The sequence below is a fragment of the Pseudophryne corroboree genome, chromosome 9, assembly GCF_028390025.1.
Source record: "Pseudophryne corroboree isolate aPseCor3 chromosome 9, aPseCor3.hap2, whole genome shotgun sequence".
Classification (NCBI taxonomy): Eukaryota; Metazoa; Chordata; class Amphibia; order Anura; family Myobatrachidae; genus Pseudophryne; species Pseudophryne corroboree.
The window spans coordinates 461,642,694-461,662,933 of record NC_086452.1 but is presented as its reverse complement, the minus strand read 5'-3'; positions in this window follow the sequence as shown (position 1 = coordinate 461,662,933).

The window sequence follows — 20,240 nt, the reverse complement described above, 5'->3', positions numbered from 1 at the left end:
TACTCCTCTCCGTCTTATAATTCTCAGTACCTTGGGTATGAGATGTAGAGGAGGGAACACATACACTGACTGGAACACCCAAGGTGTTACCAGAGCGTCCACAGCTATTGCCTGAGGGTCCCTTGACCTGGCGCAATACCTGTCTAGTTTTTTGTTGAGGCGGGACGCCATCATGTCCACCTTTGGTTTTTCCCAATGCTTCACAATCATGTGGAAGACTTCCGGATGAAGTCCCCACTCTCCCGGGTGGAGGTCGTGCCTGCTGAGGAAGTCTGCTTCCCAGTTGTCTAAACTTTTACTCTAAGCAGCTCAGGAGAGCCACCTAGATTGCACCCTTCTCGGCCGGGCACAAAAATCTAACTGAGGCTTGGAGGAGGGTCATAGGGGGAGGAGCCAGTGCACACCAGCTAGTCCTAAAGCTTTTACTTTTTGTGCCCTGTCTCCTGCGGAGCCGCTAATCCCCATGGTCCTTACGGAGTCCCAGCATCCACTTAGGACGTCAGAGAAAGTGTGTTATCAATTTTCCTATCAGCCGACTCCTTTAAGGCGGTAGATCCTGGAACAGGTAAAACCACCTTCTTTGAGAGTCTGGACACAGAGGTGTCAACAATCGGCGGGTTTTCCCATTTTTTTCTATCCTCCTCAGGGAAAGGGAATGCCACCTGGACCCTTTTAGGGATCTGGAATTTTTTCTCAGGGTGTATCCATGCTTTTTCAAATATAGCATTCAATTCCTTTGACGCAGGGAAGGTTAGCTAGGCTTTTTTATTTTTAGTGAAAAAGGCCACCTCAACCTGCTCAGGTGTGGTATCATTAACAATTAATACATCCCTGATAGCCTCTATCAACAATTGCACCCCCTTTGCAAGAGATGCGGACCCCCGCAACACATCCTCATCACCATCTGTAGTGTCAGAATCGGTATCCGTGTCGTCTTATGTGACATGCACAAGCGCACGCTTATGGGGGTATATAGCGGAGCGTCCTGAGGTACCAGAAACTGGCCATACTGCCATAGAGCTCTGTAATACCTGGGATGCAGATTCATTACTTGCAACCATGTCACAAATCTGAGAAATCCAAGATTTAATAGAGGAAAACCACTCTGGTTACCCTGCTGGTATCTGTGCTAAACCAGTGCTATCCTGATTACATGGAATGGGATCATCCTGGGAGGATAAATCCTCTGCAGCATATGACACAGTGTCCCTGGACATAGCTAAAGGAGACCATCAAACACTCCACACACATACAGGTAGGGGCAGACCGAGTCCCCCCCCCACCCCCAAGAATGGCAAGAGAGACACAGAGATCGGAGCCAACTCACACACAGCGCTTTCAGCAAAGGGAGACCCCTTGTCAGCGCTGACTGTGTCCCTTAATAGGAGAGACAGTTGGTTTACAGCCTCCCCCCCCCCTTCTACAGCCCCCTGGTACCGTGTACTGACAGTTGGAGCTGCTGTGGAGGGACCTGTTCTTCCATCCAGCGCTGTGCAGGCAGGAAAATGGCGCTGGAATGCTGCTGGGGCCGTTCTGAGAAGCTCCGCCCCCTTAATGGTGCTGTCTTCCCGCTCTTCATAGATTATACTACCCTGAGGTAAAACTTGCTGGCTGAGATCCGCGGACCCCGACAGACTTCTGGACCAGTGTGGGGGTAAGCGCTGGCTCAGGGCGCCCCTCACAGCGCCGCACTATGTGCCTCTGAACCTTCACAGGAGCGCAGTTAATACTGCTCTCCCTCCCCGCTGCCGCCATCTTCACACCGGCCCCCCGCTTGCTAGGGGGGTCGGTGTCTCACTCACCACTCTTCAGCACTGTAAGGAGTTGGCGGCGTGCTGCTGGATCGAGTGGTCCCCTGTGGAGGAGAACGATCAGACCCCTCTGGAGCTCAGTGTCCAGTCAGCGGAGACAGTGGCTCAGACCCCGCAGGGCAGACACTACTCCCCTCCCTTAGTCCCTCGCTGCAGGCAGGCTGTTGCCATCAGCCTCCTGTAAAAAAATAAACTCTAAAAATACCTTAACTAAAAAAGCTCTGTAGAGCTCCCGTAGCTGTGACCGGCTCCACCGGGCACATTTTCTGAACTGAGTCTGGCGGGGAGGGGCATAGAAGGAGGAGCCAGCCCACACTCTCTAACTCTTAAAGTGCCAATGGCTCCTGGTGGACCCATCTATACCCCAGGGTACTAATGTGGACCCCAGCATCCTCTAGGATGTAAGAGAAATAGACCACCTAAATCTTACTCTCACTGCACATGCCCCCCCCCCCCCCCTTGCAGTGCACATGGTTTTGCCCAACTACTAACAAATTTGTTGCTGCGATCAACTCTACATTACCCTCTAAGTTCTGCCCACTGGAAGATAGCTCCTACGCCTGTATGCTGGTTCTCAGTCTGTTCTACGCGTGCCACTTCTCTGCCTGGCACTTCTGGAATAGCTAAAAGTCTTTAACCTCTTACTTGGCATAGTCGGATGGGTGCCCCAGAATGCTGTGCGACCAGCATTCTGAAACGCATGCACTGGGGATCGCACTGCGGGGAGGGGAACTTAGTTCCTATTCCAGCGCAAATTGGCTAATCTTTGCATGTGCAGACAGCAGATGCGTCACTCCACTGCGCTCTGTATAAAGTGAGGAGGCGGGACTATTCTGGGGGTGGTCTAATATAGTGGGATCCACTTTATTACTCTAAGGGGAGGCTATGGACTTGGGGGGTGTAGCCCCCTAGGTATATATTTTTTTCAATAAAATATCTATACATATTATTAAAATACTTTAACTAACAATAAAAAAATAAAGATTTTAAACCTACCGGTAAATCTATTTCTCCTAGTCTGTAGAGGATGCTGGGGACTCCGTAAGGACCATGGGGTATAAAAGGGCTCCGCAGGAGATAGGGCACCTAAAAAGAACTTTGACTATGGGTGTGCACTGGCTCCTCCCTCTATGCCCCTCCTCCAGACCTCAGTTAGAGAACTGTGCCCAGAGGAGATGGACAATACAAGGCAGGATTTAGCAATCCAAGGACACGATTCATACCAGCCCACACCAATCATACCATGTAACCTGGAACATACATAACCAGTTAACAGTATGAACAAACGACAGTAACGGCCCAAGACCTATTCCAACTGTAACATAACCCTTATGTAAGCAACAACTATATACAAGTCTTGCAGAGTTTCCGCAATGGGACGGGCGCCCAGCATCCTCTACGGACTAGGAGAAATAGATTTACTGGTAGGTTTAAAATCTTATTTTCTCTTACGTCCTAGAGGATGCTGGGGACTCCGTAAGGACCATGGGGTTTATACCAAAGCATCCAATCGGGCCGGAGAGTGCGTATGACTCTGCAGCACCAACTGAGCAAACGCTAGGTCCTCATCAGCCAGGGTATCAAACTTGTAAAATTTATCAAAAGTGTTTGACCCCGACCACGTCGCCGCTCGGCAAAGTTGTAAAGCCGAGACGCCTCGGGCAGCTGCCCAAGAAGAGCCCACCTTTCTAGTGGAATGGGCCTTACCCGAATTTGGTACCGGCAATCCAGCCGTAGAGTGAGCCTGCTGAATCATATTACAGATGCAGCGAGCAATAGTCTGCTTTGAAGCAGGAGCGCCAATCTTATTGGCCGCATACAGGACAAACAGAGCCTCTGTTTTCCTAATTCTAGCCGTCCTGGCTCCATAAATTTTTAATGCCCTGACTACGTCCAGGGATCTGGAATCCTCCAGGTCACCAGTAGCCACAGACACCACAATAGGTTGATTCATATGGAACGACGAAACCACTGTAGGCAAAAATTGCGGAAGTGTCCCCAATTCAGCTCGATCCACATGAAAAATCAAGTAGGGGCTCTTGTGTGATAGAGCCGCCAATTTTGACACTCGCCTTGCTGATGCTAAGGCCAACAACATTACCACCTTCCAGGTAAGAAATTTCAGCTCAACCTTGTTAAGCGGTTCAAGCCAGTGTGATTTTAGGAACTGCAACACCACGTTCAGGTCCCATGGTGCCACTGGAGGCACAAAAGGTGGCTGGATGTGCAGCACTCCCTTTACAAACGTCTGCACTTCTGGAAGAGAAGCCAATTCCTTCTGAAAGAAAATCAAGAGGGCCGAAATCTGTACCTTAACCGAGCCTAATTTCAGGCCCATATCCACTTCTGTCTGTAGGAAGTGGAGAAGACGACCCAAATGAAAATCTTCCGTAGGTGCATTCTTGGTCTCACACCAAGACACATACTTTCGCCAGATACGGTGATAATGTTTTATCCTCACCTCCTTCCTGTCACGAACCGGTCTCTCACCTCTGCGGGTTCTGGGGTTCATCCGTTGCCAGTGCGGTTGCTCGCGGTGCTGTGCGCCCGTGTGGGGACGCGGCGTGATCAGTGGCACAGGTAATGCAGAGTCTGGGAACTGGGAGTGCGGGGACCAAATGGCCTAAGGCACTGCGGTGTGTCTGCTGTATAGGAGGTGGCCATGTTGGAGACCAAATAGGTAATACAGAGCACTTGTGAAAACACCTGTGGGCAGGTGTAAGCCAATCCCGTGCTGGTGCTGCCTTTAAGTATGCTGGGATTATGTTACTCTGGGCCAGTGCTTTGTTGTATCAATGCTGTGCTCTAGCTCTGAGCTCTCTCCGTGCATTCCTGTGTGATTCCCGTGGTCCAGATATCGCCTCCGTTCCCAGAGGTCCGTCTGCAGCCTTCACTGCTAAAAGATCCACCGGCTCTCCGCTGTGCTGTCAGTTAATTGCACACCTACTGGAAACAGTTGGATTCCCAGAGTCTTGCATGAGGTTACCTTGTCTGCCTGTTTTCAACCATACAAAGTTTGGAGGATTCCATTACCCTCAGCTGTTCGTTTGTTCTACTCTGCATTTAACCCGTTCATCACCTTGTCATCTGCTACAGTTTCACAGTGATCTCGGAAACCCGCAAGTAACCCAATTCAGTACTTTTATTTTCTATGTTACCATAACAAGGATAATTCTTCACAGCCTCTCAGTTAACTCTCAAAACTTCATTGCAAATCCTTAGTTATTTCTTCATGTCTGCATTACCCAGTTAACCACATTCTGCAGTTCAGCATCAAAGCTTGTTTATATTTGGACAATTCAACATTTATTCATCAGCTTGTTTTATATACAATTCCATGAACATTTCTTTTATTTGTCTTTGAGATTTATCCTGCATATTATTTCTGCCATTCCTGCAATACTTCAGTACAATGAAGTAATTAACAACTTGTCATTTAACATTTTACTGAATTGTTATTCTCAATAAATATATGAAACGGAACTTTCTTCGTCCTCCCTGCTTTCTTCATACCCCAGCACCTACACCTGTGGTTGGTCCAGGGTTAACGGATTCACAAAAACACCCGGACCTGACACTTCCTAGCCTTTATTAAAGTAGGGATGACCTCTTCCGGAATCCCCTTTTTTACTAGGATTCGGCGTTCAACCGCCATGCCTTCAAACGTAACCGCGGTAAGTCTTGAAATACACAGGGCCCCTGCTGCAACAGGTCTTCCCTAAGGGGAAGAGGCCAGGGATCTCCTGTGAGCATCTCTTGTAGATCCGAGTACCAAGCCCTTCGAGGCCAGTCTGGGACAACGAGTATCGTCTGTACTCTTCTTCGTCTTATGATCCTCAACACTTTCGTGATGAGAGGAAGAGGAGGGAACACGTAGACCGAGTCGAACACCCACGGTGTTACCTGTGCGTCTACTGCTACTGCCTGAGGGTCCCGAGACCTGGCGCAATACCTCAAAAGTTTTTTGTTGCGGCGTGACGCCATTATGTCTATTTGAGGAGTTCCCCAAAGATGTGTTACGTCTGCAAAGACTTCTGGATGAAGTCCCCACTCTCCTCGATGGAGATCATGTCTGCTGAGGAAGTCCACTCCCGGAATGAAGACAGCCGACAGAGCGCTTACATGATTTTCCGCCCAGCGAAGGATCCTTGTGGCTTCCGCCATTGCGACTCTGCTTCTTGTCCCGCCTTGGCGGTTCACATGAGCCACTGCTGTGACATTGTCTGATTGAATCAGAACCGGAAGGTTTCGAAGAAAACTCTCCGCTTGTCAAAGGCCGTTGTAAATGGCCCTGAGTTCCAACACACTGAAGTGTAGACAGAACTCCTGGTCTGACCAAAGACCCTGAAAAGTCTTTCCATGTGTGACCGCTCCCCATCCTCGGAGGCTCACGTCCGTGGTAACCAGGATCCAGTCCTGAATCCCGAACCGGCGACCCTCCAGCAGGTGAGCACTCTGCAACCACCACAGGAGGGACACCCTGGTTCCTGGGGACAGAGTTATTTTCCGATGTAAATGCAGATGGGACGCGGACCACTTGTCCAGAAGGTCCCATTGAAAAGTCCTTGCATGGAACCTTCCGAAGGGAATGGCCTCGTAGGCCGCCACCATTTTCCCCAGAACTCGAGTGCATTGGTGAACTGACACCCTTTTCGGTTTTAGCAGGTCTCTGACCATGTTCTGGATGTCTTGGGCTTTCTCTATTGGGAGGAAGACCTTCATTTGTTCCGTATCCAGTATCATACCTAGGAACGGTAGACGAGTTTTTCGGAATCAACTGTGACTTCGGTAGATTTAGAATCCATCCGTGTTGCTGGAGCACTCTCAGAGAGAGCGCCACACTGCTCAGCAATTTCTCCCTTGATCTCGCTTTTATCAGGAGATCGCGCAAGTATGGGATAATTGTGACTCCATGCTTGCGCAGGACCACCATCATTTCCGCCATTATCTTGGTGAAAATCCTCAGGGCCGTGGAAAGTCCAAACGGCAACGTCTGAAATTGGGAATGACAATCCTGTACAGCGAATCTCAGGTATTCCTGATGGGAGGCATATATGGGGACATGAAGGTACGCATCCTTTATGTCCAGAGACACCATAAACTCCCCCTCCTCCATGTTGGCTATTATCGCTCTGAGTGATTCCATTTTCAATTTGAATCTTTTTATGTACAGGTTTAGGGATTTCAGATTCAAAATCGGTCTGACCGAACCGTCCGGTTTCGGGACAACAAATAGGGTTGAGTAGTAACCTTTTCCCTGCTGGTGCAGGGGGACCTTGATTATCACTTGCTGTATACACAGCGTTTGAATTGCAGCTAACATTACATCCCTTTCCAATGTGGAAGCTGGTAGGGCCGACTTGAAAAATTGGCGCCGGGGCACCTCCTCGAATTCCAGTTTGTAACCCTGTGAAACTATTTCCAACACCCAGGGATTCAGATCCGATCTGACCCAGGCCTGACTGAAAAGTCGAAGACGTTCCCCCACCGATGCGGACTCCCTCAGGGGAGCCCCAGCGTCATGCTGTGGTTTTTGGAGCAGCCGGGGAGGACTTTTGTTCCTGGGCACCTGCCGAAGTAGGTGCTCTCTTGCCTCTGCCCTTACCTCTGGCGAGGAAAGAGGATCCCCGACCTCTTTTGGACTTGTGCTACCGAAAGTCCCACGATGCAGGGAGCCTGTTGCCAACAGGACTCCCTGACAATAAAAAACCTTACAAAATTATTTTTCCACAGAAAACTCTGGAGAGCTCTCTGCAGTGCACCCATTCTCCTCTGGGCACAAGATCTAACTGAGGTCTGGAGGAGGGGCATAGAGGGAGGTCTGGAGGAGGGCCATAGAGGGAGGAGCCAGTGCACACCCATAGTCAAAGTTCTTTTTAGGTGCCCTATCTCCAGCGGAGCCCGTCTATACCCCATGGTCCTTACGGAGTCCCCAGCATCCTCTAGGACGTAAGAGAAAACACCACCCACCGTTACCAACACAATACTGTACACAGACCCCTCCCCCATTACCAGCAATATACTGTACATATACCCCCCCCATTACCAGGGCTATACTGTACATCACCCCTCCCTCCCATTACCAGCACTACATTGTACCCCACCCCTCCCATTCCCAGTGTTACACTGTACCTCACTCTATTACCAGCACTATACTGTACCCCACCCCTCCCTCCCATTCCCAGTGTTATACTATACCTCACCCCTCCCATTCCCAGTGTTATACTGTACCTCACCCCTCCCATTCCCAGTGTTATACTATACCTCACCCTTCTCATTCCCAGTGTTACACTGTACCTCACCCTTCCCATTCCCAGTGTTATACTGTACCTCACCCTTCCCAGTCCCAGTGTTATACTGTACCTCACCCCTCCCTCCCATTCCCAGTGTTATACTGTACCTCACCCCTCCCAGTCCCAGTGTTATACTGTACCTCACACCTCCTATTCCAGTGTTATACTGTACCCCACCCTCCATCATATTACCAGTTATACTGTACCTCACCCCTCCCATTCCCAGTGTTATACTGTACCTCACCCCTCCCATTCCCAGTGTTATACTGTACCTCACCCCTCCCTCCCATTCCCAGTGTTATACTGTACCTCACCCTTCCCAGTCCCAGTGTTATACTGTACCTCACACCTCCTATTCCAGTGTTATACTGTACCCCACCCTCCATCCTATTACCAGTTATACTGTACCTCACCCCTCCCATTCCCAGTGTTATACTGTGCCCCACTCCTCCCCATTGTTATACTGTACACCACCCCTCCCTCCTATTACTACTGTTATACTGTACCCCGTCCTCCCTCCCAGTGTTATACTGTACCCCACCCCTCCCATAACCAGTGTTATACTGTACCCCACCCCTTCCATTCCCAGTGTTATACTGTACCCCACCCCTCCCATAACCAGTGTTATACTGTACCTCACCCCTACCGTTCCTAGTGTTATACTGTACTCCACCCCTCCCATTCCCAGTGGTATACTGTACCTCACACCTCCCATTCCCCGTGTTATACTGTACCTCACCCCTACCGTTCCTAGTGTTATACTGTACTCCACCCCTCCCATTTCCAGTGTTACACTGTACTCCACCCCTCCCATTCCCAGTGTTATACTGTACCCCACCCCTCCCATTCCCAGTGTTATACAGTACCCCACCCCTCCCATTTCCAGTGTTATACTGTACCTCACCCCTCCCATTCCCAGTGTTATACTGTACCTCACCCCTACCGTTCCCAGTGTTATACTGTACTCCACCCCTCCCATTCCCAGTGGTATACTGTACCTCACACCTCCCATTCCCCGTGTTATACTGTACCTCACCCCTACCGTTCCTAGTGTTATACTGTACTCCACCCCTCCCATTTCCAGTGTTACACTGTACCTCACCCCTCCCATTCCCAGTGTTATACTGTACCTCACCCTTCCTATTTCCAGTGTTATACTGTACCCCACCCCTCCCATTTCCTGTTATAGTGTACATCACCCCTCCCCTTCCCAGTGTTATACTGTACCTCACTCTATTACCAGCACTATACTGTACCCCACCCCTCCCTCCCATTCCCAGTGTTATACTATACCTCACCCCTCCCATTCCCAGTGTTATACTGTACCTCACCCCTCCCATTCCCAGTGTTATACTGTACCTCACCCTTCTCATTCCCAGTGTTATACTGTACCTCACCCTTCCCATTCCCAGTGTAATACTGTACCTCACCCTTCCCAGTCCCCGTGTTATACTGTACCTCACCCCTCCCTCCCATTCCCAGTGTTATACTGTACCTCACCCCTCCCAGTGTTATACTGTACCTCACACCTCCTATTCCAGTGTTATACTGTACCCCACCCTCCATCCTATTACCAGTTATACTGTACCTCACCCCTCCCATTCCCAGTGTTATACTGTGCCCCACTCCTCCCCATTATTATACTGTACACCACCCCTCCCTCCTATTACTACTGTTATACTGTACCCCGTCCTCCCTCCCAGTGTTATACTGTACCCCACCCCTCCCATAACCAGTGTTATACTGTACCCCACCCCTTCCATTCCCAGTGTTATACTGTACTCCACCCTTCCCATTCCCAGTGTTATACTGTACCCCACCCCTCCCATTCCCCGTGTTATAATGTACACAACCACTCCCTCCTATTACCACTGTTATACTGTACCTCACCCCTCCCATTCCCAGTGTTATACTGTACCTCACCCCTAACGTTCCTAGTGTTATACTGTACTCCACCCCTCCCATTCCCAGTGGTATACTGTACCTCACACTCCCATTCCCCGTGTTATACTGTACCTCACCCCTACCGTTCCTAGTGTTATACTGTACTCCACTCCTCCCATTTCCAGTGTTACACTGTACTCCACCCCTCCCACTGCCAGTGTTATACTGTACCCCACCCCTCCCATTCCCAGTGTTATACTGTACCCCACCTCTCCCTCCTATTACCACTGCTACACTGTACCTCACCCCTCCCATTCCCAGTGTTATACTGTACCTCACCCTTCCTATTACCAGTGTTATACTGTACCCCACCCCTCCCATTTCCTGTGTTATAGTGTACATCACCCCTCCCCTTCCCAGTGTTATACTGTACCCCACCCCTCCCATTCCCAGTGTTATACTGTACCTCACCCCTACCGTTCCTAGTGTTATACTGTACTCCACCCCTCCCATTCCCAGTGGTATACTGTACCTCACACCTCCCATTCCCCGTGTTATACTATACACAACCACTCCCTCCTATTACCACTGTTATACTGTACCTCACCCCTCCCATTCCCAGTGTTAGACTGTACCCCACCCCTCCCATTCCCAGTGTTAGACTGTACCCCACCCATTCCCTGTGTTATACTGTACCCCACCCCTCCCCAGTGTTATACTGTACCTCACCCCTCCCCAGTGTTATACTGTACATCACCCCTCCCATTCCAAGTGTTATACTGTACCCCACCCCTCCCCAGTGTTATACTGTACCCCACCCCTCCCATTCCCCGTGTTATACTGTACCCCACCCCTCCCCGGTGTTATGCTGTACTCCACCCATCCCATTCCCAGTGTTATACTGTACCTCACCCCTCCCCAGTGTTATACTGTACCTCACCCCTCCCATTCCCAGTGTTATACTGTACCTCACCCCTCCCCAGTGTTATACTGTACATCACCCCTCCCCAGTGTTATACTGTACATCACCCCTCCCATTCCAAGTGTTATACTGTACCCCACCCCTCCCCAGTGTTATACTGTACCTCACCACTACCATTCCCAGTGTTATACTGTACTTCACCCCTCCCATTCCCAGTGTTATACTGTACCCCACCCCTCCCCAGTGTTATACTGTACCTCACCCCTCCCATTCCTACTGTTATACTGTACCCCACTCCTCCCATTCCCCGTGTTATACTGTACCCTACCCCTCCCCAGTGTTATGCTGCACTCCACCCCTCCCAATCCCAGTGTTATACTGTACCCCAACCCTCCCCAGTGTTATGCTGCACTCCACCCCTCCCATTACCAGTGTTATACTGTACCTCACCCCTCTCCAGTGTTATATTGTACCTCACCCCTCTCCAGTGTTATACTGTACTCCACCCCTCCCCAGTGTTATACTGTACTCCACCCCTCCCATTCCCAGTGTTATACTGTACCTCACCCCTCCCATTCCCAGTGTTATACTGTACCTCACCCCTCCCCAATGTTATACAGTACCCCACTCCTCCCATTCCCAGTGTTATACTGTACCTCACCCTTCCCAGTGTTATAATGTACCCCACCCCTCCCCAGTGTTATGCTGCACTCCACCCCTCCCATTCCCAGTGTTATACTGTACCTCACCCCTCTCCAGTGTTATATTGTACTCCACCCCTCCCCAGTGTTATACTGTACCTCACCCCTCCCATTCCCAGTGTTATACTGTACCTCACCCTTCCCATTCCCAGTGTTATACTGTAGCTCACCCATCCCATTCCCAGTGTTATAATGTACACAACCACTCCCTCCTATTACCACTGTTATACTGTACCTCACCCCTCCCATTCCCAGTGTTATACTGTACCTCACCCCTACCGTTCCTAGTGTTATACTGTACTCCACCCCTCCCATTCCCAGTGGTATACTGTACTCCACCCCTCCCACTGCCAGTGTTATACTCTACCCCACCCCTCCCATTCCCAGTGTTATACTGTACCCCACCTCTCCCTCCTATTACCACTGCTACACTGTACCTCACCCCTCCCATTCCCAGTGTTATACTGTACCTCACCCTTCCTATTCCTAGTGTTATACTGTACCCCACCCCTCCCATTTCCTGTGTTATAGTGTACATCACCCCTCCCCTTCCCAGTGTTATACTGTACCCCACCCCTCCCATTCCCAGTGTTATACTGTACCTCACCCCTACCGTTCCTAGTGTTATACTGTACTCCACCCCTCCCATTCCCAGTGGTATACTGTACCTCACACCTCCCATTCCCCGTGTTATACTATACACAACCACTCCCTCCTATTACCACTGTTATACTGTACCTCACCCCTCCCATTCCCAGTGTTAGACTGTACCCCACCCCTCCCATTCCCAGTGTTAGACTGTACCCCACCCATTCCCTGTGTTATACTGTACCCCACCCCTCCCCAGTGTTATACTGTACCTCACCCCTCCCCAGTGTTATACTGTACATCACCCCTCCCATTCCAAGTGTTATACTGTACCCCACCCCTCCCCAGTGTTATACTGTACCCCACCCCTCCCATTCCCCGTGTTATACTGTACCCCACCCCTCCCCGGTGTTATGCTGTACTCCACCCATCCCATTCCCAGTGTTATACTGTACCTCACCCCTCCCCAGTGTTATACTGTACCTCACCCCTCCCATTCCCAGTGTTATACTGTACCTCACCCCTCCCCAGTGTTATACTGTACCTCACCCCTCCCCAGTGTTATACTGTACCTCACCCCTCCCATTCCAAGTGTTATACTGTACCCCACCCCTCCCCAGTGTTATACTGTACCTCACCACTACCATTCCCAGTGTGCAGTGTTATACTGTACTTCACCCCTCCCATTCCCAGTGTTATACTGTACCCCACCCCTCCCCAGTGTTATACTGTACCTCACCCCTCCCATTCCTACTGTTATACTGTACCCCACTCCTCCCATTCCCCGTGTTATACTGTACCCTACCCCTCCCCAGTGTTATGCTGCACTCCACCCCTCCCATTCCCAGTGTTATACTGTACCCCACCCCTCCCCAGTGTTATGCTGCCCTCCACCCCTCCCATTACCAGTGTTATACTGTACCTCACCCCTCTCCAGTGTTATATTGTACCTCACCCCTCTCCAGTGTTATACTGTACTCCACCCCTCCCCAGTGTTATACTGTACTCCACCCCTCCCATTCCCAGTGTTATACTGTACCTCACCCCTCCCATTCCGTGTTATACTGTACCTCACCCTTCCCAGTGTTATAATGTACCCCACCCCTCCCCAGTGTTATGCTGCACTCCACCCCTCCCATTCCCAGTGTTATACTGTACCTCACCCCTCCCCAGTGTTATACTGTACCTCACCCCTCCCATTCCCAGTGTTATACTGTACCTCACCCCTCCCCAGTGTTATACTGTACCTCACCCCTCCCCAGTGTTATACTGTACCTCACCCCTCCCATTCCAAGTGTTATACTGTACCCCACCCCTCCCCAGTGTTATACTGTACCTCACCACTACCATTCCCAGTGTTATACTGTACTTCACCCCTCCCATTCCCAGTGTTATACTGTACCCCACCCCTCCCCAGTGTTATACTGTACCTCACCCCTCCCATTCCTACTGTTATACTGTACCCCACTCCTCCCATTCCCCGTGTTATACTGTACCCTACCCCTCCCCAGTGTTATGCTGCACTCCACCCCTCCCATTCCCAGTGTTATACTGTACCCCACCCCTCCCCAGTGTTATGCTGCCCTCCACCCCTCCCATTACCAGTGTTATACTGTACCTCACCCCTCTCCAGTGTTATATTGTACCTCACCCCTCTCCAGTGTTATACTGTACTCCACCCCTCCCCAGTGTTATACTGTACTCCACCCCTCCCATTCCCAGTGTTATACTGTACCTCACCCCTCCCATTCCGTGTTAAACTGTACCTCACCCTTCCCAGTGTTATAATGTACCCCACCCCTCCCCAGTGTTATGCTGCACTCCACCCCTCCCATTCCCAGTGTTATACTGTACCTCACCCCTCCCCAGTGTTATACTGTACCTCACCCCTCCCATTCCCAGTGTTATACTGTACCTCACCCTTCCCATTCCCAGTGTTATACTGTAGCTCACCCATCCCATTCCCAGTGTTATACTGTACCTCACCCCTCCCATTCCCAATGTTATACTGTACCTCACCCCTCCCATTCCCAGTGTTATACAGTACCCCACCCCTCCCATTTCCAGTGTTATACTGTACCTCACCCCTCCCCAGTGTTATACAGTACCCCACCTCTCCCATTCCCAGTGTTATACTGTACCTCACCCTTCCCCAGTGTTATACTGTACTCCACCCCTCCCATTCCCAGTGTTATACTGTACCTCACCCCTCCCATTCCCAGTGTTATACTGTACCTCACCCCTCCCATTCCCAGTGTTATACTGTACCTCACCCATCCCATTCCCAGTGTTATACTGTACCTCACTCCTCACATTCCCAATGTTATACTGTACCCCACCCCTCCCATTTCCAGTGTTATACTGTACCTCACCCCTCCCATTCCCAGTGTTATACTGTACCTCACCCCTCCCCAGTGTTATACAGTACCCCACCTCTCCCATTCCCAGTGTTATACTGTACCTCACCCTTCCCCAGTGTTATACTGTACTCCACCCCTCCCATTCCCAGTGTTATACAGTACCCCACCCCTCCCATTCCCAGTGTTATACTGTACCTCACCCCTCCCATTCCCAGTGTTATACTGTACCTCACTCCTCCCATTCCCAATGTTATACTGTACCTCACCCCTCCCATTCCCAGTGTTATACTGTACCCCATTCCCAGTGTTATACTGTACGTCACCCCTCCCATTCCCAGTGTTATACTGTACGTCACCCCTCCCATTCCCAGTGTTATACTGTACCTCACCATTCCCTTTCCCAGTGTTATACTGTACCTCACCCCTCCCATTCCCAGTGTTATACTGTACCTCACCCTTCCAAGTGTTATACTGTACCTCACCCCTCCCATTCCCAGTGTTATACTGTACCTCACCCCTCCCATTTCCAGTGTTATACTGTAGCTCACCCATCCCATTCCCAGTGTTATACTGTACCTCACCCCTCCCATTCCGTGTTATACTGTACCCCATTCCCAGTGTTATACTGTACGTCACCCCTCCCATTCCCAGTACCCCATTCCGTGTTATACTGTACGTCACCCCTCCCATTCCGTGTTATACTGTACCTCACCCCTCCCATTCTGTGTTATACTGTACCTCGCCCCTCCCATTCCCAGTGTTATACTGTACCTCGCCCTTCCCATTCCCAGTGTTATACTGTACCTCACCCCTCCCAGTCCCAGTGTTTTACTGGACCTCGCCCCTCCCATTCCCAGTGTTATACTGTACCTCACCATTCCCTTTCCCAGTGTTATACTGTACCTCGCCCCTCCCATTCCGTGTTATACTGTAGCTCGCCCCTCCCATTCCCAGTGTTATACTGTACCTCACCATTCCCTTTCCCAGTGTTATACTGTACCTCACCCCTCCCCTGTGTTATACTGTACCTCACCCCTCCCATTCCCAGTGTTTTACTGTACCTCGCCCCTCCCAGTCCCAGTGTTATACTGTACCTCACCATTCCCTTTCCCAGTGTTATACTGTACCTCACCCCTCCCATTTCCAGTGTTATACTGTAGCTCACCCATCCCATTCCCAGTGTTATACTGTACCTCACTCCTCCCATTCCCAATGTTATACTGTGCCTCACCCCTCCCATTCCGTGTTATACTGTACCCCATTCCGTGTTATACTGTACGTCACCCCTCCCATTCCCAGTGTTATACTGTACCTCACCCCTCCCATTCCGTGTTATACTGTACCTCGCCCCTCCCATTCCCAGTGTTATACTGTACCTCGCCCTTCCCATTCCCAGTGTTATACTGTACCTCACCCCTCCCAGTCCCAGTGTTTTACTGGACTTCGCCCCTCCCATTCCCAGTGTTATACTGTACCTCACCATTCCCTTTCCCAGTGTTATACTGTACCTCGCCCCTCCCATTCCCAGTGTTATACTGTAGCTCGCCCCTCCCATTCCCAGTGTTATACTGTAGCTCGCCCCTCCCATTCCCAGTGTTATACTGTACCTCACCATTCCCTTTCCCAGTGTTATACTGTACCTCACCCTTCCCAGTGTTATACTGTACCTCACCATTCCCTTTCCCAGTGTTATACTGTACCTCACCCCTCCCCTGTGTTATAATGTACCCCCCCCCCCCCGTATAGGGATACGATAGCGCTAGTCTGGGTGCAGTTTGGGGGTGACGTCTCCTGTTATTACTCACTCTCCGTCCACACACGGTACATGTACCTGTCCCGGGCACAGCCCTGACTTCTCCGCTCCCCTCACACGCGCGTCATATCCGGCTTACGCCGTATCCTAGTTTACCGCACCGTCGGGAAGATGGCGCCCGAAGCCGCGGACACTGCGGTAACGTGTTTTAAAATCCCTAGTGTTCGATAGAGCGTGACTCAAAGGCAGGTCCCGTGCGCATGCGCGTCTCAGTGGCGGCGCGATATAGCTGCGCATGCGCATCTTCCCTTTACCAGAAATGTACTTCCCTTAAAAAGTTAATTTATCAATGTAAATTAAAGTTATTTTATAATATTTATTCACTGCCACCGTGTATAAAATTATAAATATAGTACATTAAAGCAGCAATAGGACAAAGTTTTTTTTAGTAGATTAATAGATCTTTAAAAGCAAACCGCTGTATGAACTGCCCTCATACCATTCATTCCCTCTTTTTTTTAAATCTCTCTTCAAGATACAAACTCTTGCTGACGTCATAGGTATGATAGGAATTTACTTTAGAGAGCTCAGAGGGTTTTTCCAAAGTAACTCTGCTCACAAGGGCTGCCATCAGTAGGAGACTGCCAGGAATCACGTACTCAGCCCATACGGCAGTGGTCATTGGATCCGGACGCAAACCAATCAAAGCTCGCCCCACAGCGGCAGCTCCTGACTGGCTGCTGGCAGCGAGCTCCGATTGGCTCACAGCCAACTCCAAATATGAAATGCCTCTTGTTTCTCCAGTCCATGTATGCCTGCTTCAGAAACCTTCCCTGTGGTGGTGGTGGTGGTGGTGCTGCTGATGTGGTCCCAGCACAGATACCGGATTCCAAGCCCCAGTGATTAGACACCAATCCCACCGGCTGTGTCTCCCCTCTCCCCGTGTATATGGGCTGGTGCGACAGCAGCCCTCCTCTTTCCTGCGGTCTTCTCCCTGTATCGGCAATCTGCACCCAGAACAGTAAGCTGTCGGAGTGGCAGAAGGCGAGTCTGGAGCTGCAGAGTGTTTCTATAGGAGCACTTAGGCAGCTTCTATATATGTGTATATAGGAATGTGCCGGTGTAGTAATGGATGAATGGTAAGTGAAGGGGTTTGTGCTTGCTGGGGGTGGTGGTGGGTGGGGGGGTGCCGTCTATTCAGGCAGTCCCAGACCCCACAGGTTCTACGGGAGCCTGCTGCTCACTATGGGTCTGTTCAGAGGTGGCCACTGTGCTGATGTTTGCAGAGCGGAGCGATAATTTTTGTACTGCACATGCGTCGGTCACACTGCGCATGTGCGGCCGTTGACTGGTGGCTGCGGACGCAGTAAGGATTTTATTGCAAAGTGAGTCATAGGTTCTGAGAGTCGGAGGTAATGGGGGGGGGGGGGGGGGGCTTACAAAACGCAGGCAAGTCGTAACCATTTCAGGGGCATATCATACGCAGTTGTAATAGCTCCAGTGGTTTCCATGTGACGGACATTTCGAACAACCTTGGGGTTATGAGGTGATGGATGGCGAGTTCTCGTATACCAGCGGCGGACGTATCACTATAAATAAAAAATAACAAAGACCCACCTGATAAAAGATTCACCTTGCCGTGGTAGGCGGGCTTACATTTCTGGTCCAAAAATGTACTACGAAACCTTATTACTCCATGTTAAATTGTTTACTATAATTGTTCTGATTATTAGTATTCTTAGTGCTTGAAGCGTGCAACTGCTTCTTTCTTTTATACTGTGAGTCTCAGTATGAAATTAGGGTGTGCCGCCCCTCCCTTTAATCTGGTTTATGTTGACCCTTATCATAACACTGCTCATGTCAGATGGGACTGTAAGGAAAAAGGTTTGCACCAATCTTTGCTCTATTGTAAACTTTGCAGCCAATCAGTGAGAGGCGTCTAGTAACTGCATGTTAACTCTGTGTTGCCTAGATTACGCTGCATTCTGCACATCACCCCCTCCCTCCTCCACACACAAATGTAAAAAAAAAAAAAAAAAGTTATAAAATCCTTTTTATTTTTTTTCCCCTATAATTTCTCCAACCATACAGATACAGGGACAAAATAACGTTACGTTAGTACCCAACAAAACAATAAGTAAATTTAACATTTCGGAAATGAACTCAATGTAACCCCTTTTCAATAGAGCAGTTGTTGTATTTAAGGCGATTGTCTGCATAAGGTCCCTGAGAACTTAAAACGAGTCAGCGGTGATCTGCCTGGTTATTACCAAAATATATAGTAGTCATAATTGTGTGCCAGAGTTTAATGGCAGTCTCCCTGTATAACGTGCACAAGAAACCAGCTGGAAGATGGCTGGCATTATAGATATTGTATGACGTCAAAGACTACACAATGCAGATGAGAACGAACACGGGGAGACGGATCCACTCAGATACACAGGTGACCAGTCTTCTATGTGGATGTTCAGTGAATTGTAGTCAATCAATATGGTCAGTTATCATAAGAATCTTCAACCTGATCTCTTGTAGACCGTAGGACCGAGTGCAGGTTTCAATGGAGCAGACATTGCAGTGCAGACAGGATTGTAACCCTTGTAGAGAGTCCAATGCTACCTGTTCTGTAAACTACAGGTTCTCCCTTCGACAAAGTCTTTAGTCCTGCTGCCGACATCTCCAGTACACCCACCATCCAGACCTGAGACTTCAGCAAGTTTTCCCGACAAGCCATCTGCACATCTATCTGGGCTTACCCGGATCACAAACCATCTACGGTCTGTGACATCTCAACGACAGAATGTCTGAATCTGCACTGATCACGAAAGGCAAAGTAGATCGTCTCAGATGAGCAGAGGATTTGGCCGATGAACTCTACAGGATTTGGGAATAGGTCTTGTGCTTATCTGTGTAGCAGGAGCGGTCACCTAGGCCCCTCTCTATTATGCAAGGGGTTGGGACATATTAGCACGTGCCAGTACAGGAGCGCAGCTGAAACTTTTCTTCAGCTGTTCAAACGCCTCTTCGCATTCTTTGGTCCATTTCTCCTCTACAGACTCCTTTGTCCACCATGGTCTTCCAGACTGTTTCGTAAGATCAGTTTCGTCTATTTCTTTCAGAGCCTTCCGGAGTAACAGTCTTAATGGCTTGACGGTTTTTTGGAAACCCGCTAAAAATTGTTGGTAGTACTTACAGAAGTCGAGGAAGCATCGCAACTCTGTGACGGTTCTAGGCTTGGGCCAGGTGGACACGACTTTCAGCTTACGGGGGTCGATTGCTATTCCTGCAGCCGAGACCTCGTGTCCCGCGAAGGGAACTGAAGTGCCGGAGAAGTAGGTGTTGCCCGGCAATACCTGCAAGTTACTTTTCTTAAAGTGGTCGATGACTTTCTCCAGGCAATTTTTGTAGGGTTCGTAGGATTTCCCAAAGACTATTATGTAGTCCAAATACACCAGCATGCCATGCACTTTTAGGTCCCTTAAATTAAAGGACATCAGACTTTGGAATGTAGCTAAAGCTTCACAATACCCCGGCTGCCACCTCTCAGACTCATAGAATCCGAGAGGGCACACAGAGTAAGGCTCCTCTCGCTCACCTGGGTACATAGGTATTTGGCACATCTCGCTATCTAAGCCGAATATGGTGTAAATCTTGTTGCCCACCAAGCAGTTAAGGGCATTTTCAATGTTAACTTCGCTGTAGAGGCTTGGGACTACGCGGTTCTTGAAGTTGTAATAGTCTGCAGAAAATACCACGCTAACATTGTGCTTCACTAATGTTTTAGGGATCTTTAGGCTTTCCACTCTCTTTATTATTCCAGCATCTTCCAGCACTTTCATGTGCTGTCTCAAAATATGCTCATCCTCTGGGGCAACAAGTAGGGACCTATTGGAGAATCGCTCCACTTCCGTAAACCTCATTCCAGGCTTAG